Source organism: Gadus macrocephalus, chromosome 6, assembly GCF_031168955.1.
Source record: "Gadus macrocephalus chromosome 6, ASM3116895v1".
Lineage (NCBI taxonomy): Eukaryota > Metazoa > Chordata > Actinopteri > Gadiformes > Gadidae > Gadus > Gadus macrocephalus.
The window spans coordinates 6,233,322-6,246,982 of NC_082387.1; positions in this window are offsets into that span (position 1 = coordinate 6,233,322).

A 13,661-nucleotide genomic window follows, 5' to 3' on the forward strand; every position below is an offset into this window, starting at 1 on the left:
TATGGTATGAACCTCCGTATTGGTGGCATTTTTGCCTGCTTGTTGTGTAGTAATAACCAACACAAACGCGTAACTTTCCAGCAAACATCTTTATCTCCGTTCTTGTATCAATCTACATTACATTCTTCTTTCCCCTTTCTCGCATCTATCATCAGTCTGCCTTACTACGCCACCTTGAGGCTGTACAATTCAACTGAACATAACTGTATGACAGCGTCGGCGCTAAGGGGGGGGCATTTGGGGGCCGTGCCCCCCCTAGTGGTCATTAATGCCCCTCCTATCACAGGTCATTATTTTATTTATTTTCCCGATAATGACCGGCGTTCTATACATTATCCCTTACTTATTACACGGGTCTTCTCAATGCTGTGGAACGCTCCGTTCACTTGCATGGGTCCTTCACAACTTCGGGCCAAGTATGACCGCTGTCAAGGTAAACAATGGATTTTTTGCCTCTCATGACGTCTTTGGTATCACTCCGAAAGTATTCCGTAACTTGTCAACCCCAGAGTCTTCGGTTGCTTAGCAACGTCTTTGGCGGACTATTTCTCTGCCCTTACATATTAAGTGCAAACTGTAACTTAAATGAAATAAAATAAATGAACGGGGAAATCACATAAATTTGGTTGTGCATGCATAGCAGGTTAGGCTTGGTTAATGCTCATTGGTTGCTGAGTAAACTTGTTACATTTGATTTCAAAATAACGTTGTTGAGTTGCAGTGCGCAGCCGCAGAATCCTGGTATTAATCGAAAATTACAGTGGTCCTCCATCATAGACGAAAGTTGGCCTGACTAGCTAATTATCACCAAACATGGATTTACGAAAATGGCATGGACCTCCTGCTCCTCCTCAGCCAGTAGCAGACTGTGACACTCCGGCCACCACCACTAGTACAGCCACAGTCTCTGAAAGCCGAGCTGGCCCTTCTGCTAACGCAAGCTCCGGGCAACCGCCAACGGATTTAGCCCGCGCAGCCATAGAGCAACGACGATCTACAAGCCCCCCAAGTCAGCGGACAGCGGTTGATGATCTCGGGACTGACAGGCCTGTCCAAACTGTGTTAAAACAGTATCCTGTAACTCTTTACAATGATAAGGGGAGATGTTTTCCGGTTGTTAATTTATTCACTTCTTGAAGCCAGCCCTGGCTTTCATTATAAGGCCTACTAAGCAGGTAAATTGTTGATTAATGTTTGCTTTGTCTATCTATTGGTGTTTAATAGGCTTGTATACGTATGGCATTGTGTCATTTCTGCCTGGTGCGTGGCTAGGCTACTTTCTGCCACAATGCGTGCCTTCTGTCAGCGGTCCTGTTCTGTTATATGTTGTCAGGGGTGTTTTTGATTATTGTGGAGGGGAGGCTGTTCTCTAAGGTTTATAAACAGTGCCGGGCCTACTTAATGTTTTTTTGGAGGTTCATAAACTGTTGATCTGAATAAACTATTTATGACATAGCAGAGGTGGTTAAACTGCACTTATTTGCGATTAGCATCCACGACAGCCCTCCCCCTTTTTTTGCGTTAAAATATTTCACAAACGGCAGTGCCCCCCCGCTGGCGACCCATGCCCTCCTGTGAAAACACCAAAAAGAACGAGAGCCAGTTCCGGGCTGGTGCTAGGGCCAGTTCCAAACTGGTTCCAGCCTTACCCCAGTTAAGAACCGGTTGGTTTCACACCGGCGAGAGCCAGCCACGGAGCCGGCGAGAGCAACGTCATGACGTCACTGCAAACGTTTGCTTACGTCTCCGCTTTACCAGCAACCCTCGCAGTTTCAAACAACAAGTACAATGGTGGAACTTTTTCTGGACCTCGGCAGAAGACCAAAATCCAAGGAGACAGGTTGTCTCCTCCACGGTCCACTGCGATTTTGTCTTAGCGTCCATCGTTCACTTCGGTGATTTAAAAATGCCGCCCTTCGTTGGTCTTCCAGGGATAACCCCGCCCCTGCCCCCTGCGTAAAAGCGGTTCTCGTTCTAGCCCAGCTCTAAAGTGGGGCCAGAGTTGAACCGGTTTTTAGGGGCCGGAGCCGGTTCTTTGGCGGTGTGAAACCAAAGCCCTGGCCCTAGCTCCGAACTGGCCCGGAACCGGCCCCGATTTTGCGGCGGTGTGAAAGGGGCAAGCCGACTCTGCTGTATGAGTAACTTCAATGCTGTCCCAGCTAACGCAGTTACGTCGCTGCTACGTGGCGGTTACGTGACTTTATGACCAAACATACGTTGCCGCCACGTAAGTTTTAACCATTAAGGTGCGGACACACCAAAAGCGTATCCCGCGTACCATGTACGAGCGTAACGCAGCTAAAATGTTGCTTGACCATTTTGTGTCAAAAATGGTCCTACATACGCAGCTACGCACCTGTGGCTGCGCTGGATTTAGGAGTCTGAGGAAGGAAACCCAAACGCCGCCGTGTCTGGGTGCATAATAGAGCTTGAATCGGGTTAGATTAAATAATCTCGGATATAAATAACAATAATCGGGTTAAATAACTTCACATGGTGTGTCTGGTGTGTTTCCAGCATTCGTAGTGTTGATCGGCAGAGAAATAGTCCGCCAAGACGTTGAGGTTGCTTAGCAACCAGAGACTCTGTCCATGCAAGTGAACGGAGCGTTCACTCTTCGTCATAACTATCAAACCAAACATCCTTCACATTCACCGAGTGAACATTATGAAAGTAAAATGCACATTTCTCGCTAAAAATGTTTCCATAAACGCATTTAATGGCGTAACTATGTTACTATTTCCACCCAGAATAAAGAAAGATGTCGGCCGTATGCTTCTGTGCAAGGGTCACTACTCTGCCAGTGACGTCGGGTCAAGCTCCACGCTGATTGGCTATTGCGGCTAAGTATCACGCGTATGAGCGTAAAGGTACGGCCACACCAAACGCGTTACCCGCGTACCACGCGTATAAAATCGGCAATTTTTCCATAGGGAAGCATTGGTTTACGCGCGTATGAGGTGCGTACACGCGTATCATGCGTACCAAGCAACATTTTACTCGCGTTAAGGTGCGGCCACACCAGACGCGTATATCGCGTACTTCGCGTATAAAATCGCAATTTTTTCCATAGGGAACCATTGGTTTACGCGGGTATTACGCGTTTCACGCGTATAAGCAACATTTTACGTGCGTATGAGGCGCGTATATTTACGCGCTATACGCGCGTATATCGCGTACATTTCAAGAGTTCAAAAAATTGAACTTTTTGCGCTCATACGCATGACGATTAGCCGCATTGCCCAATCAGCGTTGAGCTTGACCCGACGTCACTGGCAGAGAGTAGTGAGCTTGGACAGAAGCATACGGCCGACATCTTTCTTTATTCTGTGTGGAAATAGTAACATAGTTACGCCATTAAATGCTTTTATGGAAACATTTCTAGCGAGAAATGTGCATTTTACTTTCACAATGTTCGCTCGGTGAATGTGAAGGATGTTTGGTTTGATAGTTATGACGAAGAGGGAACGCTCCGTTCACTTGCATGGACAGAGTCTCTGGTTACTAAGCAACCTCAACGTCTTGGCGGACTATATATCTGCTGATCAACATTACGAATGCTGGAAACACACCAGACACACCATGTGAAGTTATTTAACCCGATTATTGTTATTTATATCCGAGATTATTTAATCTAACCCGATCTAAACTCTATCACCCAAACACGGCGGCGTTTGGGTTTCCTACCTCGGACTCCAGCGCAGTTTATCCTGGGGCAACACACACACACACACACACACACCCAAGTGTTGGAGCCTTTACCGTGGGGAGCCTCATCCTGGGGCAAGACACACACACACACACACACACACACACACAGCCACGGCTGACAACTTTCTTTATTCTGGGTGGAAATAGTAACATAGTTACGCCATTAAATGGGTTTATGGAAACATTTTTAGCGAGAAATGTGCATTTTACTTTCGTAATGTTCGCTCGGTGAATGTGAAGGATGTTTGGTTTGATAGTTATGACGAAGAGGGAACGCTCCGTTCACTTGCATGGACATGGACTCATCTAGGCGAGTGACGTAGGCGCGTATGGCGCGTATGCGACCATTTTTGACACAAAATGGTCAAGCAACATTTTACGCGCGTATCTCGCGTAAAAATTACGCGAGATACGCGTCTGGTGTGGCCGCACCTTTAGGGGCGTATGAGGCGCGTATATATACGCGAGTACATACACGCGCGTACGCGAGGAGTTCAAAAAATTGAACTTTTTACGCTCATACGCGTGATACTTAGCCGCAATAGCCAATCAGCGTGGAGCTTGACCCGACGTCACTGGCAGAGAGTAGTGACCCTTGCACAGAAGCATACGGCCAACATCTTTCTTTATTCTGGGTGGAAATAGTAACATAGTTACGCCATTAAATGCGTTTATGGAAACATTTTTAGCGAGAAATGTGCATTTTACTTTCATAATGTTCACTCGGTGAATGTGAAGGATGTTTGGTTTGATAGTTATGACGAAGAGTGAACGCTCCGTTCACTTGCATGGACAGAGTCTCTGGTTGCTAAGCAACCTCAACGTCTTGGCGGACTATTTCTCTGCCGATCAACACTACGAATGCTGGAAACACACCAGACACACCATGTGAAGTTATTTAACCCGATTATTGTTATTTATATCCGAGATTATTTAATCTAACCCGATTCAAGCTCTATCATGCACCCAGACACGGCGGCGTTTGGGTTTCCTTCCTCGGACTCCTAAATCCAGCGCAGCCACAGGCGCGTAGCTGCGTATGTAGGACCATTTTTGACACAAAATGGTCAAGCAACATTTTAGCTGCGTTACGCGCGTACATGGTACGCGGGATACGCTTTTGGTGTGTCCGCACCTTAAAAAGTTCAATTTTTTGAACTCCTCGCGTACGCGCGTATATGTACGCGCGTATATATATACGGGCGTATATATACGGGCGTATATATACGGGCGTATATATACGCGCCTCATACGCCCCTAACGCGAGTAAAATGTTGCTTGGTACGCATGATACGCGTGTACGCACCTCATACGCGCGTAAACCAATGCTTCCCTATGGAAAAATTGCCGATTTTATACGCGTGGTACGCGGGTAACGCGTTTGGTGTGGCCGTACCTTTAGTTTTAACGTTGCCGATACATGCGGATGAAAGACGCAATCACGTTGCCGCAACATATCTTGGCGACGTTGCTCGTCCGTAACTGCCACATGTGCCCCTTTCACACCGCCGCAAAATCGAAGCCGGTTCCGGGCCAGTTCGGAGCTAGGGCCAGTGTTTTGGTTTCACACCTCCAAAGAACCGGCTCCGGCCCCTAAAAACCGGTTCAACTCTGGCCCCACTTTTGAGCTGGGCTAGAACTAGAACCGCTTTTACGCCGGGGGCAGGGGGCGGAGTTATCCATACCTTCATAAACACGAAGACCAACGAAGACCGGCATTTTTTAAAACACCGAAGTAAACAATGGACGTGAATCCGTGTATGGTTCTTTTTAGTTTTTTCTGATTTTGTTTTAAATCTGAATATTCAAAGAACGAACCATACACGGATTGAATCGAAGACGAAATTGTTGTTGTTGTGTTTGAAACTGGCGCGAGGGTTCTTCTGCGCGCCTAACCTGACGCTTGATCATTGTGTGGTGGTTCAACGCGCCAACGCAGCTAGATGAGTCCATGTCCATGCAAGTGAACAGAGCGTTCCCTCTTCGTCATAACTATCAAACCAAACATCCTTCACATTCACCGAGCGAACATTATGAAAGTAAAATGCACATTTCTCGCTAAAAATGTTTCCATAAACGCATTTAATGGCGTAACTATGTTACTATTTTCACCCAGAATAAAGAAAGATGTCGGCCGTATGCTTCTGTCCAAGCTCACTAGCGGAGACGTTTGCAGTGACGTCATGACGTTGCTCACGCCGGCTCCATGGCTGGCTCTGGCCGGTGTGAAACCAACTGGTTCTTAAGTGGGATAAGGCTGGAACCTGTTTGGAACTGGCCCTAGCACCAGCCTGGAACTGGCTCTTGGTTCTTTTTGGTGTGAAAGCAGCAGTCCTGGCGACGTTGTGGCAACCAAAATGCATAGCTACTGGCGACATTTATGCAACCTTCTTCAAAAAGGTTGCCATAACGTTGCAAGGACGTTAGGGCGGATCTGCATGGTGCATTCCTCATTTGCCCTTTATAGAACCCACAAAGTCTGAAATCTACAAGCCACATTCATATTTTACCTACATTTTGGCTGGTGGCTGTTGCTAATGTTGACCCCAAGCCTATTCAAAAGACAAGACAGCTGTACACTAACAAATATAAATTTATTATATTTTTATTTCAAATAATTTGAATTTTCAATGGCTCTATGGCTCAGGGCCAGCCTGGTCCTACCAGACCATCGTACTTCATTTCATTTGTTTTGTACTGAAGTGAAATGAAAATTGAGCGGAATTAGGTAGGTGGGCGGTGCCAGGCTAGCTCAGGGCAACATCAAGGAGAGATATGCTTCCGCATCACCGGAGCCGAGCCACGCCCTAGTTCATGTTGACCGAATGCAGAAATATTCTTGTTTTTTTTGTCATAAGCGAGAGGTCTGAGCGATTGCAGTCGCATTGTTTACCGACCATGGAAGCAGGGTTTTTTCTAGAAAAAAAAAGTAGCGAAGCCTTTGAAAAAATAATGATTAAATTGTACATTCTGAGGCTATCTTAGAGAGAAATTCTCGCAAAACTCTTGATCAACACTCAGCATTTGTTTATTTCTGTCGTTCATTGAAACCGCTTTGTGCAGAGAGAACTGGAATGGTCTTGTATACTTGCTTAGCATCTTAGCGCCTAGACCAAAAACCCATTCAAATACATAGTAGCTAGCTAGCTAGCTGCTAATAACTTTAACGTTAGCATGTCGACTCGGTCTGGGAAACTCCAATTCGGATCGGAATATTTTTGGAGTAATTATTAGTTATTTGAGGATCAGACACATTGTCAGGTGGTGGTGTTGGGATATTTTCGAGGAGAAAAGATCGTTTTGAGAAATAGTGTATGTTGTACAGCAGCATGTAAGTACAGATCCAAGTCTGACAGGTTCAGTCGGCATTTCGGTAGGATGGCGCACGCCGGGAGTATCGGGGCGCAGCGCCCCTGTTCCCTTGTTTAGAAAAAACCCTGATGGAAGTATAAGTTACTATACCCCCCGATGATTCTCTATATGTCTAACAATTATTATTTTAGATTAGTTTGCCCCTTTTTGACTTTATAAAAAAAACACCTTGTATATACCTTTGTGTATTTTAAAATAAAAATCATAATTACCACTCGTTTTTTAAGAAACGAGAATCAAATGCCCAATATATACACAGACCCATCAGCTGGTGTACCCAGGGAATGTCAAATAATGTAAAACATTACAGTTCTCCAGAAATAGTAAAGTATGCCATTGGAGTTGATGTTTGCTATATAGCCACCTTAATCCTTTTTTCTTTATATTTTAGCTATTGCAAATAAAATGGAACAGACAAGGGCTGGAGTGCCAGGGCAACCCCCTACTCAAAGTTAGTATTTGGCTTGTCTAAGGAGAAAATATTCACCAAATCTCATCTTGTATTGTCTGTGTGTTCCCTAATATGACGAATTATTAGAATTACATGTTTACTGAATTCATACAAATACTGCATGTAACATAAGCTAATTACTGTATGCATATTAAGCTGTATTTGTCTATATGTTAACAGTCCATTGGATAACAATCAATAACAAACATTCTGTGCTACATGTTCCCCTCACTCTGTATTTACATGTATAGTAATCTGTCTGTGTTTTGTAATCTTTAGGGCCAGAAGTGTGGATTATCGGGGACAGCTACAGCTACGTCCGCCATTGAGAAAAGAGAGCCAGGGAAACCTGTGGCCCCCATCTTGGCCTGGACCAGGGTCAGTTGGTTTGGCTGGGGCGGACTGAGATGGAAGGACCCTCATCCCTTTCTTCCTACAGTCCTTGAGAGGAAGAACAGCCCCGGATGTCCTGCTCATCCACTGTGGCGGCAACGACCTCGGACGCCTGGAGGGAGTTGAGGTTGTTGCCACCATGAAGCAGGACCTGCAGTACCTCCACCGGCAGTTCCCAGCGATGCTGATCGTGTACTCCAACATCAACGAGAGACGCCGGTGGAGGGCTGACCATCCGGGGAAGCTAAATCAAGCTAGGAAATGGGTGAACAGTGTGATGAACGCATTTGTTAGTGTACAGCTAGGAGGCAACAGCATAGAGCATCCTCGGATATGGTTGAACTGCTGTGGTTTATACCTAAAAGACAAGGTTCAATTCACTTATAGGGGAAATTACATTTTTTTAAAAAGCATTTCACAGTCTCTTGAAGTGATAATCCAGAGTGGGTGAAACTGACACTTTCCTGGCCAATACGTTAAGCCTTCTCCCACTCTGAATTGTAATTTCAACTGAGTTTTCAATACTGTAAAATATAATCCAGGTCCTTAATCTTTATTCAATGATGCTCTTCTCTGAATATTTGATACATCAGTAATTAAGACCATTTTTGGTAATCATTTGTGTTCATTCATTTCCCTACTTCACTACCTATCATTGTTCCGCCTTCCACTCTTCTGCCCCAGCCAAACTGACTTACTCTCCTCTCCACGTTGTATGTAGCTTTTCCCCCAAAGTGAAAAAAGAAAAGAAAAAAAGTGTTCTGTTTAAATTGGGGGTGGGAGGATTTTTGTGATAAAAGCTTTCTTATTGTAACACTTTTTGTTCAAGTCATATTTCTTACACATGCAGCGATTTGGACACCATTTTATGAAAGCTGATAACCAAGTTAGGCTACACACTGCAATACTATAATCAAGAGGACATACAGGCAGTTCAAATAAAAAGAGATGTAACTTTATTGATCTTTGAACTTTATAAATATGAAAGATTGCTCCATATAACACCAACAATATAATATAATATAACAATATAATATAATAACAATATAACACTAACAACATAGTAAATGTATGTAGGCCTAGAAAAAAATACAGTTCAATGTTATTGCTTAAGAAACTAACTATTTATGAAAAATGCAATCAATAATTTTTGTACAAATAAATGGTTACATATCAACCAGCAACGAAGTTGGAGTGGCCTACACACATAAATAATTGTAATGCACCAACGTTGTTAACTGTCATACATAGCTAAACAAGCAAATGAAAAATTAAATACCAACACTACTGAAATGTTAATTAGATTATTAAAAATATTCTGAGAATTACGTAGGTCTCCCATAATCATTCAGGTAATCAATATGTCCGTGCCTGTTCCAGCTATTTCAAAGATATTTGTGTTTTGTATATCCGTTTAACGCCATTCATGTTAAGTAAGGGTGCACTCACACTAGGCCATCTGGCCGTGGCCGTTGGCCGTTTTCACACCTAACCGTGCTCAAATGGCCCCATTGTTCTCTGGCCTGCACTCACACTAGGCCACCTGGCCGTGGCCGTTGGCCGTCGCAACTGTGGCCTGGCCACGGTACGCTCTTGTACATACGTCATCACGTCGTAAGTAACACGTCATCACCAAGCGTCCGCTGCATGCACCATAATAAAGTCTGCCACCAGTCAGAGTTTTAACAACAATTGACAACACAGAGAACACAGTTCGCACTTTGCTGAGTCTGTTGCTTATTTGGATATATGTTTACCGTTTAATGGGAAAGAAGGCTTGTCGCCTTTATTATGTCCTTGGTCGTCGCATGGACTATGAGTCATCCAGATCAGGTTGCGTAGCCGTGCGTGTGCGCGTGTCGGCTCATTAGCATCTGTACCGTAGCGGCCCGTACCGTAGCAGCACACCTCTCCCAAGTGGCCAAATTGGCCTGGCCTTGCCAGACTGGCCACACTCACACTGGCAGATTTGAGCACGGTTAGGTGTGAAAACGGCCACGGCCACGGCCAGATGGCCTAGTGTGAGTGCACCCTAAAAGGAAAAACCTCGAACACGAGAAGTTAATGGAGTCGTGCACTTCTTTAATAGGTCCCGGTGTGGGTGTCGGATTGACTCGGCTGCCAGATCGACTCGGGGTCCTAGATGCGCAATAATGACGCACTTCCTGTAAACGCTGTCTTTTAAATGTGCATGCGCGTTTTATTCATTCCCATGTTATTCCCAAGTATTAATGATCTCCTTTTGATTATTCTCATCTATGAATAATAATCGAATGTACAAATTATTATTGCCTATACTTGGGTTGTATATAAAAGAAGAATCGGTTAACTCCATTCACTGAATGGGGCGATCCACTTTTTTTGCAGTGCTCCCAACACAGAGTCAAAACAGCGATCCACATGCAGACACTTCTGTTCTCCTCCTTCAGAATAAGAGTCCCTAACAGGAACTGGGTTACATATGCATTCATCAGTGCTTTTAGACGTGTTTCCAATGGCTTCGTTTGTGCGAAAGAACGGGCTGCGTTCAATGAAATCAAAACCAAAATGGATTGAGCCTTCTTTTTTTGTCCATGATTGAGCCCCTTTTATAAACAACCCTTACGGGTTTTGTCTGTTGGCTTGTGTCGATACGTCAAGTGTCGATACGTCATCTGTAAGCGCAGGACCCCGAGTCGATCTGGCAGCCAAGTCAATCTGGTACCCACACCGGCACTGAGCCGTTTGTTTCACTACGACTCCTTTCAGCTGCCCACCCCTCCATCTCCAGCAAAAAATAAATACATAAAACGGCTAATAAAACGCTTGAGGAGGCTTTTGAAAAGAAAAAACATATTATTTTTTAGAACATGGTATAAATATAATTATGAGCCTTTGATTGATATCCAGACATTTTTTGCGGGGACACATTCCTGTTCCCCACTTGTATTGGAGTGAACGGCGATATCTACTTCTGGGACTCAATTGACGGACCTGTCCACAGCCCGCTAAAACGGGTGCAATACCAGGCTTGCTCGCTGAGCACTGGTGGATTGCAGAAGTATGCACTGCTCCTGGGGGCTTGGTTCCCCTCCGCCACTGAGCAGTTTCCATAGGAATGAATGGGCGGCCATTTTTCAGTCTGTGGTCCATTCTTTTTATGTCCATGGTTTTCATGCCAAAACAAAGACCCTGGGTTTAATTTGCCAGAATTACACTTTAAGGGGAAATGGCAAAGTGGCCATGTTTGTACTCTTTAACTTATCTATAAAATCATTAAAACCTTATATGGTTTTGTCCATTATGTGGTGAAGAAACCATTCATAATTGTGGTTGGCTTGAAACATGTAATCAGAAATAGCATTGACTAAAATAATTTACATCAATTGTTAGATACCACACCAACGGAGGTGAAGGCTTTTATTTTAAAAGTGTTGCAAGATACCACACAAACGCTGTGTAGAGTACGAGCGCACAAAGATTTGTGTGATGGCTAGCTTGACCGCGGATGAACAAATGATTGCTGAATTGATCGCCGTGAGGCCCAGGCCCATGTTCATTCCCAACCGGTTCAATTGTACACAAATAGTAGGGGTGGAAGCTATGCCATTACATTTGGAGCATAAAACACTACATTTTTTACATTCTGGTGAATTTTTATTCACTCATTTGTGCCTTTTCTGCATCAATTTATGGTGGACAACATAAATGCCAATTGGTCCGCCATCTCAAAGCCAATTCCAAAACAAATCATTGTGTTCATACACTCAGACATTGAGTGTACACTCAGACATACCACCTCCCCCTCGCGTTCTTCGACCCTATACAACAACCCTCGCTGAGTACAAAAGTGGGGGTGGGTCAGGTGGCTCACTGAGTCCCTCACCTGACCGTCGTGGGCGACCACATGTCCCCACGCGTGCCGCAGGGCATCGTCCCGATGCTGGGCCGTGACGAACTGTCCCGGCCGGGCCGAGTTCTCCCCCCCAGCCTGGGCGAAGTCCGACAACCCCGTTAGGGTGGAGCTCTCGGGCTCCGCGGGAGTGTTCCCCCTCTCGGAGGCGGTGACGGTGTCGGAACTGGGCCCCGCTCCGTCTCCCGGTCCCGGTCGTCCCTGGTCCCCGGTGGATCGGGCCGGGCTTCCCGGCGCTGACGGACCGTCTCCTCCGGAATCCGCCTCGTCGTCCGACTCAGTCCGCCTGGCGGTCGTTCGGCGGGTCGCTCCCAGGGCTGGTCCGTGGTCTGCGGTGGTCCCCCTGGACGTCGGTCGACGCGGCGTTCCCGGGGCGGATCCGGTCTCCGACACGGTCCCTCGGATCGTTGGTCGCCATGCCTCTCGCCGGGCCGGTCGCCCGCTCCGGCCGGCCGGACGGTGCAGCTCCCGTCCTCCTCGGTTCCCCCTCGTTGGGCTCCAGAAGCGAGCGAAGATGGGGCAGTCCCGGCCGATCAGGAACGGTACCGGGAGGGTCGGCACTATTCCGGCCCGGGCGACGAAGACCCCCTGTGGGGTGCGTACCACCACGTGACAGGTGTCATACGTCCGGGTGTCGCCGTGCACGCAGGAGACCTGCATCGGGGTTCCCGGTCTACCCCCGGCTAGGTCGGCCCTCACCAGGGTCACGGCACTCCCCGTGTCCAACAGGGCATGGGTGTCCTGGTGCATCACCTTGATGGGGACAGTGGGGGAGTCCTTGGCCCCTTGGGCCCAGCAGGTGGCCAGCATGCAGGCGGGGCGGTCTCTCGGGGCGGTGCACGCGGAGGGCATGGGGACGTCCTGTCGGTCGGGACAGTGCCGGGCTAGGTGTCCCCGTCGTCCGCAGTGGTAGCAGCACCGGGTCTCGGGTTGCCCTCGTTCTCTGGGCGGGGTGGGCGGCCTGGTCCTCGACGGCGGGGTCGGAGTCTCTCTCCGGCCGGCCCGGGGAGTGGGTCTCGGGCCCGCCGCCAGCCGCTGTGCCACCTGCCAGTGCTCCAGCTGGCGAACAAGGTCGTCCACGGTCTCGTGATGGTGGTGGGCCAGCACCCTCTGGGCGTCGGGAGGCAGCTGTCGCACGGTGTTGTCCACCACGACCCGATCCGCGGGGCTGGGTCCCTCTCCGTCAACCATCCACCTCCGGGCTAGCCGACATTGGTGGGCTATCTGGGACCGGACGGGTCCTCGGACGTCGAACGTCCACTCGTGGAAGTTGAGGGCCCTCGCAGCAAGGCTATGTCCATAGTAGGCCAAGACGGCCGCCTTGAGTGCGGGGTACCGCCCCACATCCCCCTCGTTGAGGTCCTGACTCGCTTGCTGGGCGGGACCGGTTAAGAACGGGGCCACTATATAGGCCCACTGGGCCTCTGGCCACCTCTCTCGGGTTGCCACCTGCTCAAATGTCTCTAGGAAGGCCTCCACATCGTCGTCGGGTCCTAGTTTCGTGAGCCGGCTCGTGGGGCCGGCGGTCGGTGGGTCGCGGGTGGCCTGCTGGGTCAGGCGGTCCACCGCCTCCGTCAGCAGGGCCAGTCTGGGGTCCGATTCTCTCAGGCCAGCTGGTCCTGCGGGTGTCCCGGGGTTCTGCATCGACGTCCGCGGGAAATCACCTCCGCGAACGGAGGAACCGCACCGGAAAAGGAAAAAAAAATGAAGAAACGAAAAAACAATGCCAATCCCCAGGGTGGGATCCTTACCGTGAGCCGTACGTGGACCGAGATGCCCGCATCCTCCACCATATGTGGTAACTCGGTACGGCAGAGGGGGCTCACAGTAAGGACCAGGCAG